The sequence below is a fragment of the Lissotriton vulgaris genome, chromosome 5 (assembly GCF_964263255.1).
Source record: "Lissotriton vulgaris chromosome 5, aLisVul1.2, whole genome shotgun sequence".
NCBI lineage: Eukaryota > Metazoa > Chordata > Amphibia > Caudata > Salamandridae > Lissotriton > Lissotriton vulgaris.
The window spans coordinates 1,011,041,519-1,011,068,059 of NC_141693.1; the positions used below are offsets into that span (position 1 = coordinate 1,011,041,519).

The following is a 26,541-nucleotide window of genomic DNA, read 5'->3' on the forward strand; positions in this document are numbered from 1 at the left end:
GGGCGCGGTGTGACATAGACAGCATGTGTAGTCTATTGTTTTCTAAAAGTATATATAGTTGTTCCAAGCTGCAAAGGAGAGATAGGCAAGAGGCATGTGTGTATTTTTTGTGTGAAATACGTCAAGTTTGCTGAGATATGCTTGTGGCGCTTTGAATATATATATTTTTTTTGTTGCTAAATTAACGGGGCTCATGTTATCGATCTCAGAAGGATGAAAAGTGTATAAGTGTATGGGTCTTCCATATTTTAAGTTTGAAAGTGCAGAATGCGTGCTGGGTAAACTGAGTGTGTGTGAAGCGCCTGTGTGTGTGAGCAACGTCTGTGTGTTTTAGCAGTGTCTGTGCGTGCGAGCAGTGACTGTGTGTGAACAGTGCCTGTGTGTAAACTGACAGTCTGAAGAAGAGTGGCACTATGTTTTGTAGTAGGGGCACAGAAGCCTTCTCATTTTAAACAAAAGGATACTCTTATAAGTATTGAAAAACAAGTGCAAATTTCTTTGAAAACCATCCCTATTTATACATTTTCCTTGGCACCCTTGGCTGTGTGTGTGCGCGCAGTGCCGGTGTGTTCGCGCAGTGCCGGTGTGTGTGTGATGTACTTTTTAATTTAAAAATGGCGGACGCAATTTTGTTCCTAAATGCTAATTACATTTTTTATGTTAACGTTCTAGTCTTTTTTTAGTTTTCCTTTTTTGTTTTGATTGACGTTTATTTAACCCAATCTCATTGCTACGTTTTGTTACGTAGCGTTGCGATAGTTGTGCGTCAACGAGGAAATTCCCAGATCTTCGAGAACAGTCGTGTGTGAAAGGCGTCATGTTTCCTGTGTTGTTGCTGCGTCGTTTGACATGTAAGTTTTCATTTTAATATTTTTATTTTGTTTTTGGGTATGTATTGTGTTTATATTTATTGTACGTTTATTATGTGTTTATAATGTTTTATTACCTTTGTGTATTCCGACTATCTGGGTTTGCGGATGTACTTATTGTATAGCTATGGAACGTTTAAAATTTGATGTGATATGTGTTTATGTTGTTGTTACTGAATATATTGCAATGTATTTATTGTATTTGATGTACTCCCGCCTTTTTTTGTAATACTGTTTTTTATTGACTATGAGTTTGATCGAACTGTTGTATTATATTCACTGTGTCTTTCTTTCGCTTTATTCTTTCTTTAAGTTGACAATGATTTTTATTAATGAAGGGTGAGATGAATTTACACACTATCGGTATGCAACAACCTTGATGCTTTGGTTTTTTTTTGCTTTGAGGTAAAAAAAAAAAATTGTAGAAGTCGTTTACAAGGATTTAGGCTATGTTAGTCTGTGAAGTGTTTTGGCCTTGTGAATAGGTACTTTTTATTATTTTTAATAATTAAGGGTGAGATGAATTTACACAGTATAGGTATGTAAGAACCTTCATTAATTTGTGTTTGTTTAGCGTTGTGTTTGAGGTAAAGACTTTTTTGTAGTTGTCGTTTATTTGGATTTACGTTGTGATAGTTTGTGAACTTCCTTGTGCTTGCGATTAGGCACTTGTTTATTTTTTGTTTCTTTTGTGTGTAATTTTGGTTGTTGTTGATACGTATACTTTGTGTTTTGATCCCATTTGTAAAGTTGTATACTTATTGCAATGCTAAGTTGTTTAGATATTTCTTGTTGACTTTAACAGGATAGGTTTAGATGTGTTTGATCTTAAACTCCATATTTGTTTCTTCTGAATTTTTTTTTTTTTTAAAACAGGCAAGTATTGTTTTTAAGCTGAAACGCGTCCAAACATGTATGTTTCAAATATACCATAAATGTAATCAAATATGAACATTTGGGGGGTGTTAGGTTTTTTTTGCAGTAATAACATGGAGCTGCGCCTAAATCCCAACAGTGCAAGAGACTTTGACTGTTATGCTTTTATCCACTGATTATCGGCCCAACTGTGTGTCTTTTTTGTGGGTTTGGGTCATTTGACCGAGTTGAACATGTGTGTGTGTGTGTGAGAGTGTGTGTGTGTGAGAGTGTGTGCGTGAGAGAGTGTGTGTGTGTGAGAGAGTGTGTGTGCGTGAGAGAGTGTGTGTGCGTGAGAGAGTGTGTGTGCGTGTGAGAGTGTGTGCGTGTGAGAGTGTGTGCGTGTGAGAGTGTGTGCGTGTGAGTGTGTGCGTGTGAGTGTGTGCGTGTGAGTGCGAGTGTGTGCGTGTGAGAGTGTGCGTGTGAGAGTGTGTGCGTGTGAGAGTGTGTGCGTGTGAGTGTGCGTGTGAGAGTGTGTGCGTGTGAGTGTGTGCTTGTGAGTGTGTGTGCGTGTGAGAGTGTGTGCGTGTGAGAGTGTGTGCGTGTGAGAGTGTGTGCGTGTGAAAGTGTGTGTGTGAGAGTGTGTGTGTGTGTGTGAGAGAGTGTGTGTGTGTGAGAGAGTGTTTGTGTGTGAGAGTGTGTGTGTGAGAGTGTGTGTGTGAGAGTGTGTGTGTGAGAGTGTGTGTGTGAGAGTGTGTGTGTGAGATTGTGTGTGTGTGACAGTGTGTGGGCCAGGTGTAAAAGCGTGGATTGACGGCTGGTGGTGTGTGTCTGGTTGAAAAGCGTGCACTGATGGCTGACGGTGTGTATTGATGGTGGAAGCGTGCACTGCCAGCTGTGTGTGTGCGTGGTTGAAGTGTGCACTGACAGCTGGTGGTGTGTGTGCCTGGTGGAAGCGTGCCCTTACAGTTGGTGGTGTGTGAGAATGTTTGAAAAGTGTGCACTAGCGGCTGGTGTTGTGTGTGCCTGGTGGAAGTGTGCACTGACAGCTGGTGGTGTGTGTGCCTGGTGGAAGCGTGCACTGACTGCTGGTAGTGTGTAAGCCCGTTTGAAGCCTGCCCTGATGGCTGTTGTTGTGTGTGCCTGGCGGATGCGTGCGCTGACGGCCTGGTTGTGTGTGCGTGCCTGGTGTAAAAGCATGCACTGGCTGTTGGTGGTGTGTGTGCTTGGTGGAAGCATGTACTGTCGGCTGGTGGTGTGTGTGTCTGGTGGGAAAGCGTGTACTAGCGGCTGGTGTTGTGTGTGCCTGGTGAAGTGTGCACTGACAGCTGGTGGTGTGTGTGCCTGGTTAAACCGTGCACTGACCGCTGGTGGTGTGTGTGCCTGTTGGAAGCGTGCCCCGACGGCTGGTGTTGTGTGAAACTCCTAAAATTTTAAGTTAAATAAGTCCGTCTAAAGTAACAAAAATTAAAGGAGGAGTATTGTCTTTTTTTTCTTTCGTGGCGCCAAGAGTAACTTTACTTGTAACACTTGTAAAAGTGCCTTTGTCAAGCATCAGCAGGGACCTGGCGCCAGCAACATTTGTGAACAACCACATGCACTTGGCATCAAGTTCACCCAACTTAAATAAAACAATGATTTTTTCGGCGAATATCTCCTGAAACAGTTAAACTGTTCTTAATGCCTTCCTATTTTTAAAAAAAAAAAACGCATTGAAACGACTTACGTTTGTTTCTGGGAAACGTGGAAAAGGTAAACGTACAAAATTATGTACTTAGTCTTTGTTCAATTCCTTAACATACTCATTTTGTAAAGGCAGTGTGATGTTGTAGTGTAGAAAAAACATTGACGAGATGGAAGCCAGTGTGAGGTTGTAGTGTAGTGGTGTGTGTGCCTGGTGGAAGCATGTACTGACGGCTGGTGGTGTGTGTGTGCCTGGTGTGGAAATGTGCACTAACAGCAGGTGTTGTGTGTGCCTGGTGTAAAAGCATGCACTGGCTGTTGGTGGTGTGTGTGCATGGTGGAAGCATGCACTGATGGCTGTTGGTGTTGTTGCCTGGTGGAAGCATGTACTGACGGCTGGTGGTGTGTGTGCCTGGGTGGTGTGTGTCTCTGGTGGAAAAGCGTGCACCAGCAGCTGGTGTTGTGTGTGCCTGGTGGAAGTGAGCACTGATGTTGTGGAGAGCAAGACGCGCACTGGAAAGGAGGGAGGGGGAGGACTGCCTGCAACTGTAACAAAGAACATAGGGAGGAGGGCTTGTGTCACGTTGCAACAAAGAATGGTGTGCGCTGGGGAGAGAGTCTGTGGGCTGAGTGTTGGCGTTTGTAAACAAATGGAGAGCGAGGCGCGCGCTGGAGGGGGAGGGGGTGGGATGACTGGGAAGCTGAATGGAAGAGAGGCTGTGGTCTGCGTGTTGGCGCGCTGGAGAGGGAGGGGGTGTGATGAGCGAGAGGCGCGTGCTGGAGAGGGAGGGGGTGGGATGACTGGGCAGCTGAATGCAGCGTGCACAAAGTGAAGAGCCAATGAAAGCTCTTGAAAAAAATGCCCGAGGGGAGAATGCGTGTGATTGTGTTCACATGAACTGTACTAAATCCGAATGGTTCAAGAGCTTGTTTTGCCTACTATACTCTCGTCTATTTATCCCTGCGGGATAGAATAGTCGAGACCAAAAAACAGCAACTGGTGGATGGAGGGAGGGCAAGGGGAGAAAAAGACAAGTGAAAAAGAGGAACATGAAGTACATAAGGGTGACATCTGCAAAACATGCACTATCAAACAGTGCTTAACAACGAAGAAAAAAGAAGCACCTGAAGAGGTAGCAGTGGAAGGACCAAAGTACAAAATGGGTCAATGCTCTAGAGGATGGACAAATACCAGAAGAGAAAGGAAAGACGACAAAAGCTACAGAATAAGAAGCAATCAAACAATGGTGATAATAAAGCCAACAAATGGTAAGCAATGGATGGACTTTAATCCCCTGTAAGCTAACAGTGTGTCATGTAACGGGCAGGGCAAGGCCTGTCTTAGGAAAGACCTAAAAACAACTGAAACCCTCACTCTATCACTAACATGGGCTAATATCCATCAGTGCCAGGAAGCCAGAGGGCAACAAGTGCATCAATACTATTGAGGATGTATCTTTCTTACTTCTAGAAAAGGTGAACACAGAAGCAAATAGAAGATAGTTCATAAAAACAGGAACATGGGTCTAACCTACCGCTAGCAAAACAATTCTCCAGTTATTCAAATTGAAAGTGTTGTTTATTTTTTTTTATTTTATTTTATTTTAAAAAGTTTTATATAGAGCTGGCTAGACCCGGAGGTATCAGAGCGCTATACATGAGCATCAGATCATAGTTACAGGTTACATCGTTACAAAGGATACACAGTTCTTAGAGCATGGCAACATAGTTACTTGTAAGGTCGAGATAAACAATAAGCACAAATACGTAAGGGGAAAAGCAGGCAAGGTGAGAGATTCAGGGGAGGGGGGGTTGGAGCAGGGGAAGTAGACAGATAATGAAGGCGGGAAAGAGGAGGGGAGGGTGATCGAACCCAGCATGGGGAGAGGAGGGGAAGAATGACGGGGACACAAACCGGTAGACGAGTCAAAGCAAAGTCCAAAGTCCAGTAAGCTGTGATCCCCGGGGAAGTGGTATCCCTTCCCTATCTCTATTGCGAGAGGCTCCCTTTACGCAGTGAACTCTCTCAGAGGGGTCTCTGAGACTCCAAGGCCTACATACTGGATCCTTCCCCAACAAGCATTTGCAATGCAATAGGTCTCGCATTTACGAGAGTTTAAGCTATTGGCATTGTAAATGGCAATGTCTTTTATTTAGGTTTTAAAAACCAAAACATAAAAAAATGCATTGTCATTTACAATGCCAATAGCTCAAACTTGTTTTGTTTGCTGTGTGAAAACTGTGTCCTGGGGCAGGGCAGATCCCCGTAGACAGACTCTTTACTGGCGTATTTTCAGCAATCTTTGTCGTCATTTCTTTGCGTTGTTTGAGCCCCCAGGAACCCGTTCCTTGGCAGCCGTTCATGAGTTGTTGCTGCTACGGTTGACTTGAGGCACATACATCCCTGTTCTTAGGGCGCAGCAGCGCTCCCGGAGCCACGCCTCTTAACAGACCAGACAGAATTCATATACGGCCTGTCGCCAGGGCTGTAAGTGGGATGAATAAACTGGGGGACTCAAAGGTACGTGTCCGATGTCATTAAGGGTGTGGTTTAATGACACATAAGCTAAAAATCTGTGCTTAGCATAGTGTGCCACCCAACGGGTATTTTGCTGCTTCCGTTATTGCATCCAGATGTATAATACAACACGTAACATTGCACTTACAGCGAGCCAAGACTAATGGCTTTATCAATGGTCGTTAGTTGCATAAGACAAATAGGCAAACACTATTGCTTCGTTGTATATAACGTGGAAAAGGCTTACGTTGTGAAATGATGGGACTGTGGAAGAACTATAGCGAGTGTCGATGAAGTTACATCAAAGGCAGCGGAGGGTAGCACTGCTGCAGAGTTCAGATTTTTTCCACCGAGAATGAGGGCAAAATGGAGGGCCAGTAGGGACCCGTCTCAGCACCTGGGTTTTATAACTGCTGCTGCTCCGCACCAGCAGGACCCGGCCCACTTAAATCGCTGCCTGTCATTAGTGACGGTTGAACCGGTTATTACAGTTGCATATTAAAAGACTCCCCAGGCAAAGTAGGGTGCCAGCCCCTTCCTAGCAAACTATGATAGGCGCATTTCACCATCTTCTGGCTGTAGCTCGAGTTGTGGAGCCAGAGCGCAGTCTGGTGAGAAAGAGACCTCTGTCAGATACATTTGTCCCTTTAAAAGCAGCGTAGTAGTCTCTTGTCCTACTGTTAATAGCTGCAGAAGCACTCACCATTTTGTCCCTAAACGCCCTAACGTCCCTACTTATCTGCCGAACACTTGTACTGCCCCACTGACCCATTTCTGTAATACCACACTGGCCCTCCTATCTTCTCCTCTCTACTGCCCCACTGATCCATCTAGTTGACAACCAGTCTTTTGTTCCACAATCCAACGCTCTTGACCTATTTCCCCGTTATTGACTGTACTGCCCCACAGCCTATTACCCAGGAATGCTATTGTATATATTGTTTCCCTTCCACCTCGTGCTTACTTAAGAGATGAAAAACTGATGCACTGTCCAAAAAGAGAGGGAGGAGCGACCAGCATGTGGGAGATGGGAGCAGCCACGGACATACCTAGCGAAATGTTTCTTGCACAGATAAATATGGGAAGGAGGCCACGGTCATTTTTTTAGGTTTCGCCTGACCCAGCGAACCATTAGGGGGAGTCGTATACCGTCTGCAGATGTCTAGCAATCACTCCCTTTGAATAAAATCTTGGTTTGTAATCTACCATGAGCCCAGACCAGCAATAGACATCTTACACGAAAATTACTCCAAAAAAATTGAAATTGGTTCCTTCTCTGTGGAAATATGCTGACTGCGTGGTCCGAGATGTAAACAGAAAGGGAGAACAAATGTTGGTGGTTAAGTAGTATGACAGTTCCCCACAAGTCACTTACAATGGCCTACTTAGCAGCACACCAACTTGTTTTCTTTTTTACACCTGCATACACCACACATTAAGTCCTCACTTTACGTGTGGCATGCAGCACTCGATTCTATTAGGTGCCAGAGCAGACAACGTTCTGCGAACTCCACCCCCATCCTCCCTCCTCCGGAAGGCGCGAGCAAAACAAACCTCCAAATCCCTGGAGCATAATCGATGCAATGCACAGGTGGACTATGTAAACAACGCCATTTCCATGTCTGACCTCGAGGCTGTCAACAACGTTCATTCAATACCAGGTCTGTGTTGACTGAAAAGACACTAACTTGTAAACTCCTCTCCATGTTACTAGGGAAAAGAAGTCTGTGTAAAATTCAAAAGGAAACGTAAACAAGCAGGCTTCCACACTAGAAAGCACCAGAGAGTTGATGGTGGCGTATAAAAGTGCCCATCAATCATTCATTCATGGACTCAGTTTCTAGAAATAAAACTTGATTTTCATCATGTAAAGATGGTCAAATAGTGTAGCTACTCATCCCCGGGAATCGGTTATGATCGTGCGAAGCTGGCAACACTGCAAGCTACGTCTCAGAGAAAAACAAGACGTGAGCGAAACAGAAACCTGTTGTGGGGCGGGACTTCCGTCTTCTGAAGCCCGCGCCCACTGAGTGGCTGACACAGAGAGGAGCAGTGGTGACGCGGGGCTCCCATGCCCGAAGGAGTGCCCCGCGGAGGCTGCAGAGTCCGGAATGGCGCCGATGCGGTGAGTGGGGTTAGTTGTAGGGGGGGACGGGGTGTCTCTGTATGTGTGCGTGTGTGTGCTTGTGTGTGTGTGTGGAGGTGGCGGGGGGGAGAAAGTGTGGTGTGTGTCTCTGTATGTGTGCGCTCGTGTGTGTGTGCGCGCATGTAGGTGCGCTTGTGTGTGTGTGTCTCTGTGTGTGTGCGTGTGCGAAAGCAGGGGGAGGTGTGCCTGTGTGTGTTGGAGGCTAAAGGAGACAGGAGATGGTGAACGAGCGCGCGACCTGATCCGACAGGCTGCGCGTGCACATCTCATCTCCTCTTGCCTCGTTGTAAGCTAAGCTGACGGCTATAGGTCTAGCGGCGAGAACGCACTTTGCGCGCTTTCGCCAGGGCGAGACCTAAAAAGGGGAGAGGGTGTGCTTTGGCAAGGGGTGCCATACCATACCTCAAGTGTGAGTGGCTCCCTTGGCGCAGTGGACTCACTCAGCGGGTTCGCTGAGACTCCAGAGTATAAATATTGGATCTTTCCCCAACAAGAGGAGGATTGCTTAGTCAAAGGGCACAAAGGACAGGGGGGTAGGCAGAGTAGCAGGCAAGGGGAGAGATTTAGGGGAGAGAGGATAGGAGCTAGGGAAGAGACAATAAGGAGAGACGAAAAGAAGTCTGTCTAAAGACCGACTAGGTAGGTGACGACCAAGCAGCTAAACCAGGTAGCTCCAGCGGGCATCAGACAAAATAGATCAGTCTCAAGTGGCGAGGGAAGAGGTTCACAGAAAAACAGGGTGGGGACAAAGGACAAGGGCATGTGAGGGCAGAGGACAGAAGCTGGAAAGAGTAGGAGCGGAGAGGGGGGAGAGTTGGGGGAAGGTAAGGTCAGGAGAGACGCGGGCGCGTTAGCCCGAAGTCCGGCGGGGTTGGTGATAGTCAAAGGAGGGAGCCCAAAGTCAATCTCCCCCATAGCTAGCGAGGTAGCTCCACCGGGCATCATACAAAAAGTATGAAGGTGGCCCCTCAATTCGTATGCCCAAAGTCCAGCAGTAGAGCTCCAGTCTGCACTCATACATTTGCATAGGAGATGACAATGAAATAAGTGTTTGTCAAAAATTCAACTGCTTATCCAGAATGACCATTTATCAGAGAAGGACAGCTTTTTCTCACTCCTACTATTTGTGATTCAGCAAGAATGGATTTTATGCATTGCACACAGATTTTTTATGGTCTAAATGCCTGCGATTTCACGTACAGCAGCCGAGTGACCTGCTAAAATCTTTGTACATCTTGCCCAGCCCTTTTATCAGCAATGATAAAGATGCAGAAAAAAGGAGTACTAATAGCTTGGTAAAAATGTGCACAAATCCATTGAAAAAAAAATGTTATGCTCCATTTTTAATCCAAAAATCTATTTCTGGTACAAATCTAATCAATGACGTGCCACAATACTTATGCTGAGGACTTTTAGCACCCCATTTAGTCCAAAATTATACATGAGGCACTTAGTATGGTGAACTGCGAGCAAATGGATTTTAAACTATAGAAACCCATTCAAAGGGTGCCATAGATAGTAATTGTGCTAAAAATGCTGGTCAGAAAGGATTATATATATATATATATATATATATATATATATATATATATATATATATATATATATATATATATATATATATATATATATATATATATATATATATATATATATGAAAGCTCCAAGGTACCCACAGGTAAGGAATGCACTCATCCAGCTGCCCTTATTTAAGCGGGTAAAGGACATCACTGCATCCCAGTCTGCAGCTTCTCATGTCTCGATTGAAAGCCTGACGCGTTTCTGAGCCTACGCTCGTCTTCAGAGGCTCGACTTGAGTTGACGCTTTGACACTCCCACTCGCACTGCTTTGTGGGACTTATAGTCCGTGTCTCTTCCCTGTATGGGTGCGTGTTCTGCCATTTCACAGCCCTGGATGGGCCCCGGGATGCAGATGTCCATTGATCCCTGGCTGCTGCTTCACAGTAGGCTCGGCGACTTCCGGCCCATGACCCCCTGTGGTTTTTGAGCGGGGGGTGCATACCTTCGCGGCTGGGCTGCCGCGTGTAAATGAAAGCTCCAAGGTACCCACAGGTAAGGAATGCACTCATCCAGCTGCCCTTATTTAAGCGGGTAAAGGACATCACTGCATCCCAGTCTGCAGCTTCTCATGTCTCGATTGAAAGCCTGACGCGTTTCTGAGCCTACGCTCGTCTTCAGAGGCTCGACTTGAGTTGACGCTTTGACACTCCCACTCGCACTGATTTGTGGGACTTATAGTCCGTGTCTCTTCCCTGTATGGGTGCGTGTTCTGCCATTTCACAGCCCTGGATGGGCCCCGGGATGCAGATGTCCATTGATCCCTGGCTGCTGCTTCACAGTAGGCTCGGCGACTTCCGGCCCATGACCCCCTGTGGTTTTTGAGCGGGGGGGTGCATACCTTCGCGGCTGGGCTGCCGCGTATAAATGAAAGCTCCAAGGTACCCACAGGTAAGGAATGCACTCATCCAGCTGCCCTTATTTAAGCGGGTAAAGGACATCACTGCATCCCAGTCTGCAGCTTCTCATGTCTCGATTGAAAGCCTGATGCGTTTCTGAGCCTACGCTCGTCTTCAGAGGCTCGACTTGAGTTGACGCTTGAGTAGGCGTGATGAAGGTACTGCTATCCTGTCTGTGTGCGAGTGCAATCCGTACCAGTGAATAAAGGTTAAGGGTCATACCTTTGCAGCTGTTCGAGTGTTTCCTTGTTTGTGGGTAGACCCAGGAGCAGGAGATATATATATATATATATATTTTTTTTTTTGGGGGGGGACCAGCAGATCCCCAAATACTGCTACCTAGATGTCGCTTCCTCTCTCCCAGTGTGCAACATCACGAAAAAGTAGCTCAACAGTCACTAGAAACGCAAAAGGAGCTCATCCTTTTTAAACGTATTTTTTTATAGAGAACAAGATTCCTATTCTCAAGAGTTTACCTTACTAATACCAGTTTAAAATAATAATGGTAATGCAGTTACACCTTCTAAGTGCCCAGAAAGACATCTTAATGGCCGTCAGATAGCCAAAAGAATTCTTCATCTTGAACTGTTTAGTATTTCTCAACAGTTTAAGGTGAAAATAGAGCCACATTCTACAACTGCAGCATTACACTGCATTAAAACATATTTAAGGATTCATCGCCCTTGTGTAGCAGCTTAGGGTGAGCACAAACTGCACTGTAACAAAGTAAGCTAACACGCTGGATTTTCTTTGATTTCGCTTACTTTCTAAGAACTAATGATTATACTTTTTGGACAAGAGTGTAAAAATGTAGAACTTAGTTACTTCCTGGTCTCAAGCAATGTCATCTAAATTACAATGATGTAAAGCAGTACATTGTAGTTACGCTGATTTCATTTGACATGTGAGACAAGCACGTTACAGCATATGCTTGCAAAGCAATTAATACCCATTTGCTAAGGTCAGGACTACTGGCTTTGTCAATACTTGTTGAAGAAGTTAGTTAGATTGTAAAATACTGCTAAACGTTCTATAACAGTTCTAAGGACTGATAAGAATCCAAAAAAGTAAACCTGTAACATACATACTATGATATACAGTGCATTCTTGTTGGAAAAGGATGCTTATAGCAGATGCACAGTGGAAACATAGAATTTAAAACACATTTGGCCAGAAGACAGTTTAAAATGTAGCTGTCTTGGTTCTTACATAAAATATATCCACGGTAACGCCTCAGTCGTGGGTTCATCTAGCTCTTTCCTTCCTAGGGTCTTTAGTCAATTATTCCAATCATAAGGCTCTTTTACCAGGGCCACATTTGGTAAAAACAGTTAGGGGCCAATTACGACACAGCCCGCAAAGGCTCCCGACCCCGCATCGTAATGGGTAGGTCGGTTTACTTTCTGACCGCCTCATTATGTTGGAGGAGGTCAGAAAGTAAACCTGCTGGTCTTTTCGGCTGGCTTCCGACGGGCTCGGAGAGCCTGTCCGCCAGTCAGAAGGCAGCAAGTAATCTCAAAGGCGGGTCTTTCCGCCCCTGAGATTACGATCACGGTTTCCGACATGGTTTTCATGCGGTCTGCTTGGAAAGCTTGTCTGGGGGCCCACAGCAGGGCCCCCTTTGGTGCAAGGCCTCCGGTTGAAGGCTGAAGGGGCACCTAGGGTGCTCACCAGTATATCCCTGCAACTTGAGGTGCCTGCCACGTGGTGCAAGGATGAACCGCACCTCCCATTTCACTATGGGAGCATGCATTATGGCCGGTTTACAGCTGTAATACATGCTCCCATAGTGAAATATAGGAACACGACCGAACAGTGTTTGGTCACATCCTAATGAGGTGGCTGGGACCGCCGACTGGGTGTCGGTCGGTCCAATGACCAAGTTGGTGTTGGGCAGAAATGATTCCGCCTAACATAATAATAGCCTCCTTAGACTCTTCAGAATATGAACCTAAAATTCCAAGGATTGTTTGATTCGTATGTACATGTAATCAACATCCATTTCAGTTTATTATAAAACTGGACATTAATCATGCAAATATCCATAAACAAACTATTCCATTACCATACAAGAGTGTAAAATGAAAGAACATAGCTGATAGTGAATATTAAAACACTAGGAACGACTGAGAAGATACCAGCAGCAATAAATTGAGTACATCACCAGTGTCCACAGAACAATATTAAAATAACCTCATTACTTCACTAAATATCATTATGTCGTATTTGATCATTCACATCTACTCAGTTAACTATACTGAAATGTGATCACTCTTATGAGCTTTAAAACATTACAATTGTGTATATATCAATTACTTCTGGTTGACATACTACATGTTTGTTTTCTATACAATCTTGGCCATCATCATGAACATTCTGCAAGTCGAGTCTTATGAGGTTCTAACTCTCCTCTCGTACTTTTGATCAATCACCAATTAAGGGGTGAAAGAGTAAAGCTATAAAAATAGTCTAATTGTGGAAAACGTGTAGTATTTTATTTGGCATAAGCAGCAGCCATTTTGGCTGTGGTGTCCATTTCCTTTCCTTCGTAATTCTCCCGTCCTCTGCTGCTCGTCTTTTTCTGCCTGTGCTATCTATTTTAGTTAACTTCCTGACTCAGCTAAAAGCAATGTGCCTGCTGAGAGTTTGTACCTGCCAGTACATCTGTTGTCTGTCAATAATTTCTGCTGCCATAAGCACACCTGCTCCCCCTCCCACTTCACTGACCATGTAGTTGTTATCTGCCCTTGTTTGCTGATAACTATTTCTAAAACGGTTCTTTCCATTTCTGTTCACATGCTTACGGAGCAGAAAGCCTGTATAAAATACCTGTGTTTTATGACTTCAGTGTACTACCTCCTCCAGCACTTGAGAGTGCTGTGTGGACGTGGTCCCACTCATGAGTGATTAATAAACTTGTTATTTATTCCTACTTCAGTGTTGATCTCTACTTTGTTGGTTTTTGAACCAGTGGACAAAAGGGTGACCCTGCACCAGTGTACCCCTAAAAAAAGGGGTACATTTCCACATCATAAGCAACCCCTTCTACAATAGTCTCCTTTTGATCCAGTTTAAAGCAGCCAAGTCGTCTTCAAGTTGTTAAGTGTACAATTTGCCTCTAATAGATCATCTAGGTAGAGTTTTTACAAGCATCTATGTAATGGGTTGCATAGATTTTGGTCATGACTGTCATGATTAGCAGCCTGAAATGCAAATGTGAATTAAACAGTCCCAGCAACAGAACACACCAAGACTACAGGCTCCTAGACCAAAAGAAAAGGCACAGTGCGTCTGTCTAGTCCAAATCTCAAAACATAAGAATATTAAGCAGGATATTAGCAAAATGAGCATGGACAGAATGATGGATGTCCACTTTTTATGGCAAACTGTACGTAGACGTGGGTTGTATTCCATGCTTTACAACTAATTTACCCTGAGAGGAATAGAGGTCTTGCCTAGAACAGCATTCAAAAATTGATGTTTTATTGTTTCCTTACAACACAAAATTATTAACTATTGGTGGATGATTATTTTCTATATTATTTAACATTACCAAGTAATAACTGTCAAGGGGCCGGGCTCAGATTCAGACATAACATATGTAGCCATTCATGACTCTTTAGCCACCAGTACCTCCATGCAGGGATTGTTAAACTTACGCTTATAATGCTGAAACTGAAACTACAAATTTCCTGCAAAGGGCACAGGGCTATAAAGCCAGGACTGGCTGAAGGTATCACACTTAAGATTGTTTCACTTGTAACCTATATAAAAAGAAAATAGCACTGAAAATATGTTTCCAACAATGCCAGAGACAGCAACGCATAACTCCCAGCCTGGCAGGTTCGTGTGACACTGAAATACATGTCCAACTTGAACTTTTTCTCACTGACCCCTGTGCATTTTGCAGGTCGTAAGAATTTAGACATACCAATGGGCGAACTGTGGAACCCCCTTTTCTGCTTGCATTTCACAGCCTTCTATCCCAGTATGATAATTAATTGGACTGGTTTACTGCTTCAAGAGAAGTAGGGTTGTGAGAGAGAGCGCAAGAGAGGGAGGGAAGCAAGAGAGGGAGGGAGAGCTAAAGACAGAGGAACGAGAGAGGGACAGAGCAAGAGAGATGAGAGATACATTTGTTTGTGAGAAGTCACAGAGAAAATCAAAAAAGAGGGAGAACAATGGGAACCTAGGCAATTACTGACAAGCAAATTACACCTCTAACATGCAGATACGGGTTACCAGAAGGAGTTACAGTGCTAGAACTTAGGTTCTTTCCTTTGATGTAAATAACTGTGCACTCAAGCGATCATATAATGTGTCCTTTAAATCCTGCTTTACTAATATCCTTAACTACATTTCCAAAAATATCCTTCGAGAAGTATTTAGGTAGACTTGCTTTTACCAATCTGCCCAAAAAATCCAGAATGTTCCACCAAAAACAGCCGAGTAAACGCTGGTCGCGGACCCTTGCAAACTAACATTTCCCGCCGGGGAGCCGCGAGGCCACGCCCACTCTGAGGCCACGCCCCCCCCCAATCTGCTCAAAAGCGCCAATCTCTGCGCCTGCAGTTAGAAGCACGAATCCTCCTGAGGCGTTAGCCGGGAGTTTCCCTGTTGTATTTTTAAAAATTATCTGTCACTTTTGCTGATTTTAAAAGTACTCACTTGTTTGTAACTTCAGGACTGTCTTCTAGCGCACTGTACAGCCGAGTAAACGCTGGTCGCGGACCCTTGCAAACAAACATTTCCCGCCGGGGAGCCACGAGGCCACGCCCACTCTGAGGCCACGCCCCCCCCCCAATCTGCTCAAAAGCGCCGATCTCTGCGCCTTCAGTTAGAAGCACGAATCCTCCTGAGGCGGAAGCCGGGAGTTTCCCTGTTGTATTTTTAAAAATTATCTGTCACTTTTGCTGATTTTAAAAGCACTCACTTGTTTGTAACTTCAGGACTCTGTCCTCTAGCGCACCACACAGCCGAGTAAACGCTGGTCGTGGACCCTTGCAAACAAACATTTCCCGCCGGGGAGCCGCAAGGCCACGCCCACTGTGAGGCCACACCCCCAGGCCACTAGCACTCCTTCTTTAACATGTGCTTGTACCGTAGGCGCAGCGGACGAGCGCAGCGGGCGCGCCGTCTGCGCGCCGAAGGCACGCCTAAGGCAAGCCCGTCTGCACCCGTCATCGCCACGACATCGCCTTTCGCCAGTCCCCCTGGTCGAACTCTGCCTCAGGTACCCCTTCATTACGATAGAGAACGCCTCCTTGCCTTAAACCCTGGGCAGAGATGTGTTGACATTACAGATATTCTTGGCCACACGAGCCTCCAATGTAATTCCTGCCATTTTACCGCTGCTAGCCCTCGTCGCACTCAAGAAAAACGATACTTACCTACAACTTCACCCCTCACGATTCTTCAACTCAATGTCAGGTCGCTCATCAAACATCATCTTGAGGTTAACTCCCTCATACTTGATGAGAACCCTGACATTCTTTTCCTCTGTGAAACCTGGCTACGGAACGGCACGTCTGCCATTTCCAACCTCACGCTCCCAGAAGACTACAACATGTCAACTTTAAATCGTGACGTGAGAGGCGGTGGCATCACGGTAATTTACAAAAAGCAATTCTCTTGCTCATTCACCAAAGAAGATCTTCCTGGCTGTGAATGTGCCCGCTTTAAAATTACAACTAGCCCACACTTTGCCTTGTCTGGCCTTTACATCTACCGCCCACCTGGATCTGCCTCCATGTTTATCGAAGCCCTTCTTGAGGTAGCAAACACACTAGTGACCAAATCTGCTAATTTCACCATTCTAGGTGACCTCAACCTTCACTTTGATCTGTCTAGCGACTCCACTATTAAAAATCTTCAGCAGATCTTTCTGCCCTACAACTTAATTCCCTTATTCAGGCCCCAACTCATTTAGCCGGACATACTCTAGACCCGGTTTTTACCAACATCCAGGAGGACACAACAGAGATGCCTATACCAATGGGATGGACGGACCACTATCTCATTAAACTGACTATCCTAGTCAATGGTCAAGCGCATAAAATTGAACCAACCCGCCGCCTTAAAAGACCAAGGCACAAACTATCCACCGTTGACTTCCACGCCACCCTTGGTGAATTCCATCGGGGGGCCAACCAAAACATCAATACGACCTATAGCGCCTTTAATGACTGGATTACGGGAGGTCTAGACGCGCTCATTCCAGCTAAATGGTCCAAAGGGCGCACCTCACTTTCCAACCCTTGGTACAATGGCACCCTTAAATCCATGCGCAAGGAATGTAAAAAAGCCGAGCGTCTCTGGAGAAGAGAATTCAACAGTGGGGACAAAACCAACTATATATCAAAACAAAAATTGTACCATAAAGCTATCCGCACGGCACGCGCAGCTTTCTACGCAGACAAAATCAATTCGAGTCCCAACCCTGCTAAAATAGTTTTCAAACTAGTTCAAGAACTTCAGAGCACTAGGTCACCTTCCCCCAATATTTCGTCTGCGCAACAATGTGAGGAACTCGCCACGTACTTTATAGAGAAAGTTCAAAATATTTACAAAACATTCTCTCAGCACCCCCTCAACCCTATCAATCCCATCAATTTCACCTCTAACTCAAATCCCTGATATTTCTCCTGACGACCTTACTAAACTGTGCGGAAAGGTGAAATCAGGCTCCCCTGCGGATCCTATGAGCCCTACTCACTTCATGGACTCGCTCGATTTCTTCTTGCCTCCCATGGCTGCCATACTCAACCTCTCCTTCTCCTCTGATAATGTTCCGATAGCCTGGAAACAAGTGTGGGTTTCACCCATTATCAAAAAACCCACCCTAGATCCATCTAAGCCGGAAAACTTCCGACCGATATCTCTGCTCCCATGGCTGTCCAAAATTGCAGAGGCCCACGTAAACAGTGTCCTGTCCCAACATATGGACCTCAATAACATCCTGGACCCATCCCAAAATGGGTTCAGACCGGGCCACAGTACGGAGTCTGCCCTCCTGGCTACTTCCGAATATCTCCGGACGATCTTAGATTCCGGTCAAAGTGCTGCGCTGATCCTTCTCGACCTCAGCGCAGCCTTTTACACGGTATCCCACGACATCCTTCTTAAGCGTCTGGAGATGACTGGAGTTTCTGGCCTTGCTTTGACATGGTTCCGCTCCTTCCTAGAGGACAGATCCTTCCGGGTGTCAGCTCCTCCATTTTTATCCAAACCCCGCCCCATTGCACAGGGAGTCCCTCAGGGCTCCGCGTTGAGCCCCTCCCTCTTTAACCTTTACGTGCAGCCACTTGCAGCAGTGGCCAAAGAGTGGGGTCTGACGCTGGTGTCGTATGCCGACGACACCCAGCTGGCCATCACCCTCACGGAAAGCCCCTCCATCTCGGCCTCCAGATTCAGGGATGGCCTTGCGGCAGTGGCCCAATGGATGACGGATAACTATTAACAGCTTAACGCGGGAAAAACGGAAGTGCTGCTCCTTGGCAAAAACACCAGCCATTGGAATGAGCACTGGTGGCCGTCATCCCTAGGCCCCATTCCCCCCCCTAAGTCTCTAGTAAAAAATCTAGGAGTCTGGATGGACGCATCACTCAGTTATCAGACTCACACCAAGAAAGTGGCCGCCACTTGTGTTGGTCTATTGAGGAGTCTCAGCCCTATACTTGGTTTTTTCGACGCGAAGGTCCGCCAGCTTATCATCCAAGCGACAATCCTTTCTCGCTTGGACTACGCCAATGTCCTCCTCCTAGGCGCCAACAAAGGAGAAATAGCAAGACTGCAACGCGTGCAAAATGCGGCGGCAAGAGCTTTAGTCGGCCTTCCCCGCAGATGCTCAGCCAGAGCTACCATCCGCAAACTACATTGGCTACCCGTTGACTCCAGAATTCAATTCAAAGCCCTCATCATGACTTTCAAAATCTTTAAACTGGGAAGTCCTACTCTCCTACAAAATCTCCTCACTCCTTACGTTCCACGACGTGATCTGCGTTCCTCCAACCAGTACCTCCTGAACGTTCCCCGCACAAAGCTTTGCCGCATTGGAGGCCGCTCCTTTAGGGTCTTAGGACCTAAGCTTTGGAATGCTCTGCCTCCTAATATCCGTTCCCTAGAAAGCCTCCCCACTTTCCGAAAGGCTATTAAGACCCTCCTGTTCCCCTCTGTTTAGTTCACCTTTCTCCCTCCTTCCCAGCTTAGGTGGGATTCTGTGATTCTTCTTAGCGCCGGGACGCCTCTTCGCTGGGGCAGCTGTTTGCGCTTTACCAAAACCTTAGAATAGAATAGAATAGAATGCCTCACACACACTTCTTCCTCCTCTCTTTACCGTTCTCATTTACTTCCTCTTTAGCTATGCAAAATGTCAAGAAAATCCATGCATGTACTTAGGAAGGAGCCAGGTTCTACCGTTTAAAAAAATTACCTTCGTTATGCTGACACTGTGGACTAAATAGCGGTGGTGAATGGGACAGAATAAATGAGTTACAGTTTCTACAGACACTACATCACATTTTAGCAAACATGTGTGACAGCATCAGGAAAGATTTAGAAAAATCTTTCATCCAAATTATGTGTGAAATGCAAACATATCCAACCACCACCCCACCCTTCCCAACCCCACTGCAGAGGAAAAGAGAAATTGAAATTTTATGTCATACACTGGGTTTAAATCCCACCTGAAAAAAAATGTGATCATGGTTTCTAACGTCATCCTGCTCAGCGATGTGGCTGAGCTACCTTTAGAGAGCTACCTTTAGATAAGGGGTCTGAAGAAATACTAGGCTAGAATAAAAGTAATAGTTATATACAACTGTTTTTCGGTATTATGCTTTTACTTGATACAGTGAAAACCGCCACCAACTATTATTGTTTCTGAAAGGATTTACAAAACAAAAACGTGAAAGATTATACCAGGCGAACTAGAGGGAGAGGGTATGTAGCATCATGTCTTTCTTCACTTAATAATAAGCACTGCGTAACACGTGTGTGTGAATATATACATTCATAATAATAATTTAAAACATGTGCAGAGGTTTGTGGCTAGCACGTAACTGACTGAATATTTTTCAGCATCAGAAATTGTCACTTAGTTGCATATTACACCAGTATTCCTACAACAACTGCATAAACCCACTGAACTATCTCACTAGGATTTGAACCTGAGACTTCCAGGACACAGGTATTGTTGTGCAGAAGACACATTAACATTGCAGCTAAATTGCATGTCTATGGGCAAAAGTTGTCTCAATATCCCTTGATTTGGGGCCAATCGCTTAAACTTCTGTGCTCAGTCAGTCAGTCAAAATACTTTATTTTGATAATTCAATATTATAAAAAGACGGTGAAGCATACTACACAATCAAAGACACTGTAAAAACAATTACAATTCATATATTTAAAAATATCCCACAAATTTCATAAAATTGTTAAATCATTTTACAATAAATATAGCTGCCATATTACATTACTCTATTAAAATACCAATATATACAATGCAGAAAGTCCAACTTTATAAAAATACAATCACTTACAATTTATCATTCTCTTGTTCCTAACCCTAACAGCACCCACCAAATAGCTGGCAACATGGAAAATGATCCTGGGGCTGTTAAGTAATTGCAGATATAGGAGAGCGGGCTTAACTTGAAAAAACCCTGCCTCCTTCAGGATAGGAACAAGAAACTTAGTCCTGATTACCGTGTAATGACCACAAAACATAAAAAAATGCATTGTGTCCTGCGTCGAAAAATTATCGCAGGAACACAGTGGTGCCTGTTCAGGACTACTCCATTCAGAAAAGGGACTTAAGTTCAAGTGGATCATATTAAAACGAAAACGTGTTAAAGGAAACCTGTGGTAAGAACAATTAACTAAAACAAGGTAAAGTTCAGGTCCTGGGGGGATTAGCAACAATAAGGTTGGCCCTTACAGTGGGTTTTCTAAGCTCAACTACCTCTCTGTTTAACATCAGTATTTGTAACATATCCCCCTTTATTAGTGCTATGTCCTTGCGAGTTATTTTGTCAGGTGAGAAAATGAGCTCAGGTCTCCCTAATTTGTAAAACCAATGTTTGACATAAGATAACCACTTAATTTTATTTACATTGTCTAATGAGAGGCAATCTTTAATAATGACATGATTCAGAGAGAGTTCATCATTCAACCAAGTCTTCAACCAGGATATTAAGGGGGCCACTCTTATTGCGTCTGTAATAAAACCAGCCCCTAGCTCTGAGTGAATCGTATAAGATGGGGTAGACTGTGGCACTGATAAAATAGTTCTCATAAATTTATTTTCAGTGACTTGTAGACAGTCTATTGCACTGTACCCCCATAGTGAGCACCCATATGTGGCTACCGTCAAACATTTCGCTTTATAAATGTTCAGCAAAGCCTTTATGGGCCTAGCCCCCAGTTTTCTACTAAAACCCATGATTGCGGAGGAGGTTCTAGCAAAGGCCGCATTTCTGTTTTTAATCTGCGGTCCCCAATTCCCCTTTTCCTCGAAGGTAATCCCCAGGTACGGGAATGTAGGGACTCTGCTAAGTTCCTCCTCACAGCAGAAGAACGTTTTCAGGTTTGTCTTTCTTTTGCCCCTTCCCATAATCATGATTTGAGATTTCTTTACATTTATTTTAAGGTCCAGGGAGGTCATAAAAAGGCCAAAAGCGTCCAACAAACGTTGAAGGCTGTCACCGGTCCGCGCTAGAAGGACAGCGTCGTCCGCATACAGAAGAACCGGTATGCCAAGTTCCCCTATATGCGGTATATCAGACACGGCCTCCCTAAGCACGGGTTCAAGGGCGTTTATATAAACTGTAAACAGAAGTGGGACCATGATACACCCCTGCCTGACCCCCCTTTCTGATTTAAATGACTAGAACAACGCCCCTCTGCGTTCACCCTGACAGAGGCCAAAAGACCAGAATGTAGATCAGCTAAAAGGTTTACCAGGGCAGGGTCAAGACCTAAATCAATTAGGATCAGCCAGAGTTTAGTACGATTTACAAGGTCGAAGGCCGAGGACAGGCCCATGAACTCCAGGTATAGTGACCCATCCAACGGCCCCTCGCGGCGGGATGCCTGGCTTTCACCATGTGGATACCCTGCTGGGGTTATCTCACAGGGGAATACCAGGACGGGTTCCCTAAGCAAGCGCTTAGATACCGACCTCGGTCAGTGATTTGCGCTATATAAATACATGTACATTTTTACATTTTTTTTTTTGGTATATTTATCCACCAGCAATTGTAAATTAAGGCACTGATCCAAAGTACCGCTTTTGGATCTGAATTCCATATTGCGCGTTTGACAATATCCCTTGATCGTCAAGCCACTCCTGCAATTTGTGCAAAATGACCCGCCCCAAAATTTTAACAGACGAGTCTATTACAGAAATTGGTCGGTAACAGGCTGGGTCTACCCTGTTACCCTTTTTAAAGACTGGGACGATAATGGATTCTTTCCAAGATGGTGGGATATTATCATGATTTAGTGCATTAAAAACCTTGCATAGGATCTTCGACCACAGTTTTGGGGCATATTTGAAAATATCGGCAGGGACCCCATCAGGACCAGGTGCCTTGTTTATCAAGGTCTGATCTATCGCCCTTTCCACTTCTTGCACATCGAAGGTAACACAAGAACCCTCTTTTCTATAGGTGGTGTCATTTAATGGGTCCTGATGGGCAGTGTTAGCGTATATATTCCCAAAATGTTTGATCCATGCATCATCAGGAATATTAGACTCAAGGGGGCGATTTTCCTCATTTGAGAAAAGTGGCTGGTTTACTACTTCCCAGAACTGACTACTATTTTTTAATGTCTCGGGATCAAGTAGCTTTAACCAGGCCTTTTCTTTTAGCTCGTTCTTCCTAGTTTGCATAGTATTTTTATAACATACTCTTAACTTAGCTATTGGGGCGCGGTCTTTTGGACTAGTCTTCAAGGCCCTAAGTAAATCAGCATGGGCCTTTGAGCACGAATGATCAAACCATCTCTTTACATGATGTTTGGGGGGCCCTTTTGCCCCAGTTAAACTTTGGTTGATCTGTTTGCATATGTTATCGAACGCCACAACTACTTGAGTACTTAGTGCCCCCGAGCCAAGACAGATAGCTACGTCATCCTCCGCCCTAGCCAGAACGTCCTTTACAATAATTTCAGGATTAATATTCGACCACTTTAACCTACGGCCTTGGTCTATAGGGATTACATTTTGGCCACCCTTATGTAACAATAATTTCATGGTTAAGAAATCCCTGGACAATACCTCCACCACGACTGGGTTATGGTCACTAAAGACTGAAACCACTGTTTTATACCTTACCACTTTACGTAATATGTAACAGGACATAAAAATAAATTCAATAATTGTGCCATCACCAGATCCTTTAAAAGTAGGGACCCTATTTTCACCCTCACCGCATCCAGATTCATACAGATTCCACACGGCCAAGAAATCCTCAAGTGCCTCCCCTCTTTTTGAATGTTTAAAGTGCGTACCTGTAGAACAGGGCGGACCCTCTTCTACTGAGTTGGCACAAGGCTGATTACAGGGGTGAATATTAAAATCACCTAAGAGAATTATCTCAAAACAATTTACTTTAGTTCTGTAAACCGACAAAAAATTATCAAGGTAATCCAGGTTATGTCTGGTACTTTCATTAGCATTTGCATTATAAAAATTAATAAACAAAATATTTGATGAATCGGGGGAATTCAGTTCAACAATTAAACAATTTTGACAACCTGAATCAAGCTGGGTTAACACTCCTTTTAAATCAAGTTTGAACAAGCTTAGTAAACCTCCTTTTGATCTACCTGCCACGCTAGTTGTGGCCGGAATAGAAAAATGTCTATAACCATCTAAGGAAAAGCTGTTCGATATGTCCCAAGTCTCCTGAAATGCCAAGATGTCAAAAGATTTCAAAAAGTCAATCCATATTTCCTTTTCACCTTTGCCCCTAATCCCGGCAATGTTCCAGGTCATATTTCTGCAGGACTGTGGATTAAGCCTTGAGTTGTTTACCAGTCAGTCATTTTCCTCCAAAGATGCTAAAGGCGCAAACCGATTACAGAGTGGAAGAATTTGTTCAGCTTGAAAATTTGGCCTACACAAAGTATAACAATAAGAGTCCGATGACAAAGAATTTTGATAACCAGGATGGGCACACAGGCCAGTGCCCTGCATAAAAGGAGATGTTAATGGATTTTGTTGAACAACATGGGGTTTAGAGAGGTTACTAAGATGATTGTAGAAAAACCCAAGGGGGCGCGCACATATAAAATCATCTATAATTGGTAAGGAGGCCGCCCTCAGCAGAACAGTGGCTACATGCTGTGGGTGCCTAAAGTTTACAATGATGCAGTCCCCCTTGGTCGTTTTTCTAGAGTTGCCTATCCGGCCCACTCTGCGTGTCGATATAATGTCATTTCGAAATGTAACAGGAAAACCACAGTATTTACTCAGCCATGCCAATACTTTATAGTTCAAGGAATCCATTGTTTCCCCCCTTGCGTCATTTAACCGTGAGTCTACCCCAGGGACATTTGTTAGCACTACTATATATGGAGCGCAATCTGGTGGTAGATTAACTAGGGGTCTTTGCTTGCCTTCCCTCAACCCTAAATTATTTACTGCAACAGTAGGGACCGAATTAACCTTCAGAATGGGAGGAGGAATAGGTTGATTACCTGGGGGCAGTGCAGGTGTTACGGCTGGCACTATGTTTGTTGCATTGTGACCCCCACTGCAAGAGCTTGTGGCCCCCTCATTTACGGCAGTGCCCGTGTTAGTGTTCCTATCTGCTTTGGATGATGACAAATGTGCAGATAGGAGAACACCCAACCTAGAAACCTCCTTTGAGACCTGATCCATTTTGTCCCCAACCCTTTACTGAGAACTGCAGTCTGGATACCTCTTTTGTAACCTGTTCAACTCTGTCTGCCAATGGTCTGAGCATAGTCTCCATTTTCAATACAAACATGTTGATCAGGGAGTCGAGTTGATCACTATTCAATTTAATCGTACCCCCCTCATTTGGACTATCAGGGAGGACTCCCCCTTCATCGTCCGGTGTGATGGCCACCTTCTTGACTCTCTTGTACCCTCCTCGTTTATTTTGTGACCCTCAACAGGCTCTCACTTTCCTTCGTGCCTGTGGGGGTACCGGAGAGGGTTCCGGGGGCGAGATTGGTAAAGGTTGAGTAGTGGAAGACAGGGAGTTATCTAGTAACGCCGCAGTAGGTGCTAGGCTGACAGATGTGTCTATATCCACAACTGTTTGAGTGCTTGGAGTGCCCCCTGGAGCTAGATCACAGAACTCTGTTAGTACTGAACCATTTGTAGGTGAAGCAGGCGGGCTGAATCGGCCTAGAGACATGCGGCGTGCTGTATTGATCTTGCTCACCACTTTTACCATATAGTTATCTAGTGGCCCAGACAAAGAAGGAGTCTTTGAGGAACGCAGTTTAGCCATGACAGACCGACTCAATTAGCAACCGGTAAAACACACTCAACAATTAACACTCACGGTTCTTAAAAGTCCCAAAGTCCGTGGCCCAGCCCGGCCTCCTCTGGCCTCTGACGGCTGCAGACAGCCCCGCCCTTGTCCCGGCGCGTTCCCGCGGGACGAGAGACCGACACTGCCTTTATGCGCCTCCTGGCGCTGCACAGGGCGTCACTGGTGGTGGGAGGGACCCGGCGGAGCCAAGCCCGGCCGGGGAACAGGCGGAGCTAAGCCCGGCCCTTTGCTGATGGTGCTGCGGCTCAGTCAACGCTGGAACCGTGACAAACAACCCCATCTATTTATTCCAAATATTCATTTATCCAAACAGAAGAATCGTGCTATTCCAATTTGATTATTGGTTGCACAAGTGTAACACAAATCACAGAATATCAACTGTAGACATCATCCTTCTATACAGTGCATATTGACCCCGATGCATTTCGAGCCTAGCTTGGCTCTTCTTTAGGGGGTTAGATGTCAATGCACAGTGTACGAAGATAGTAGAACGCCCTGGAACAAACCCGGATCCAGGAAGCGTGTGGAATCTTCTGTGATCATAAAAAAAGGAATCTGACATTGTGTAGTGTAATCTGGTGGTCATGTAAAGTACTCCAGTGCCCTTTGGCTGTGTTCGCACTATATAAAACTGATATATATATATATATATATTTATTAATTCTAAAATGCACTACTGAACCTCGTTATAACACAAAAATGGGTATGAACCTTTCACCATACTCTGCTGCAGAAGGGGTGCCTCAATTTAGTTAAAATCACTGGTATCAACACGAAGACTTTTCATAAGCCTCGTGGTTTTAGAGAATAGATGCCACAAGCCAGCACCCACAGCTGATATGTGTCCCAGCTCCAGGATTGAGTGCAGTACACCATCTGCCACTTTTATGGGCAGATCAATACCTTGGCAACAGTTCTAAATCAAATGGAATGATCAAGGTTGTGACTTTTACAAACAAATGCTGTTATTATATTTTTTTAATTGCCAGTCTCCGGTCTATTAATGTTAGATGGGTTGCAAAAGTTTGTGATTATAAAATGTTTGAGAAGCACTGCTAAAATGCATTGATATCCCAAAACTGACACTGCCTGATTTGCAAACTGAACCTACATAAAACGCCCTAAACAAAAGCCATTCCTTTTTTGATCAATTACTGATAAATGGGACTGAAACATGCACCATGGGGGCAGATTTTGGAGATGAATCCCTGGAATCCTCCTTGTGAAAGATATGCTCAGTTGTGTGACTCATTGACTGGCAAAGATATTGTGACCTTCCGCACTACAACCATGAATATAGGTGATTCCTGTGTTCTATATGGTTCCACGTGAAAGCAATGGGATTTGCACTTGATATTTGTAATTTGCATTTGCAAAAATGCACTAAAACTGTATTAAAGTGGAAATAATGAAGTGTTCTCACCAACGAAATTACATTACTGCGACCAACGAAACCAAA

At 44.7% G+C, this 26,541-nt stretch overlaps 1 protein-coding gene across 2 annotated transcripts in view; it reads right to left on the reverse strand.

Annotated features, from left to right (window-relative positions):
- Positions 1–26,541, reverse strand: part of ZDHHC16 (zDHHC palmitoyltransferase 16) — a 231,428-nt gene that overhangs the window by 204,479 nt on the left and 408 nt on the right. The window lies entirely within an intron of this gene.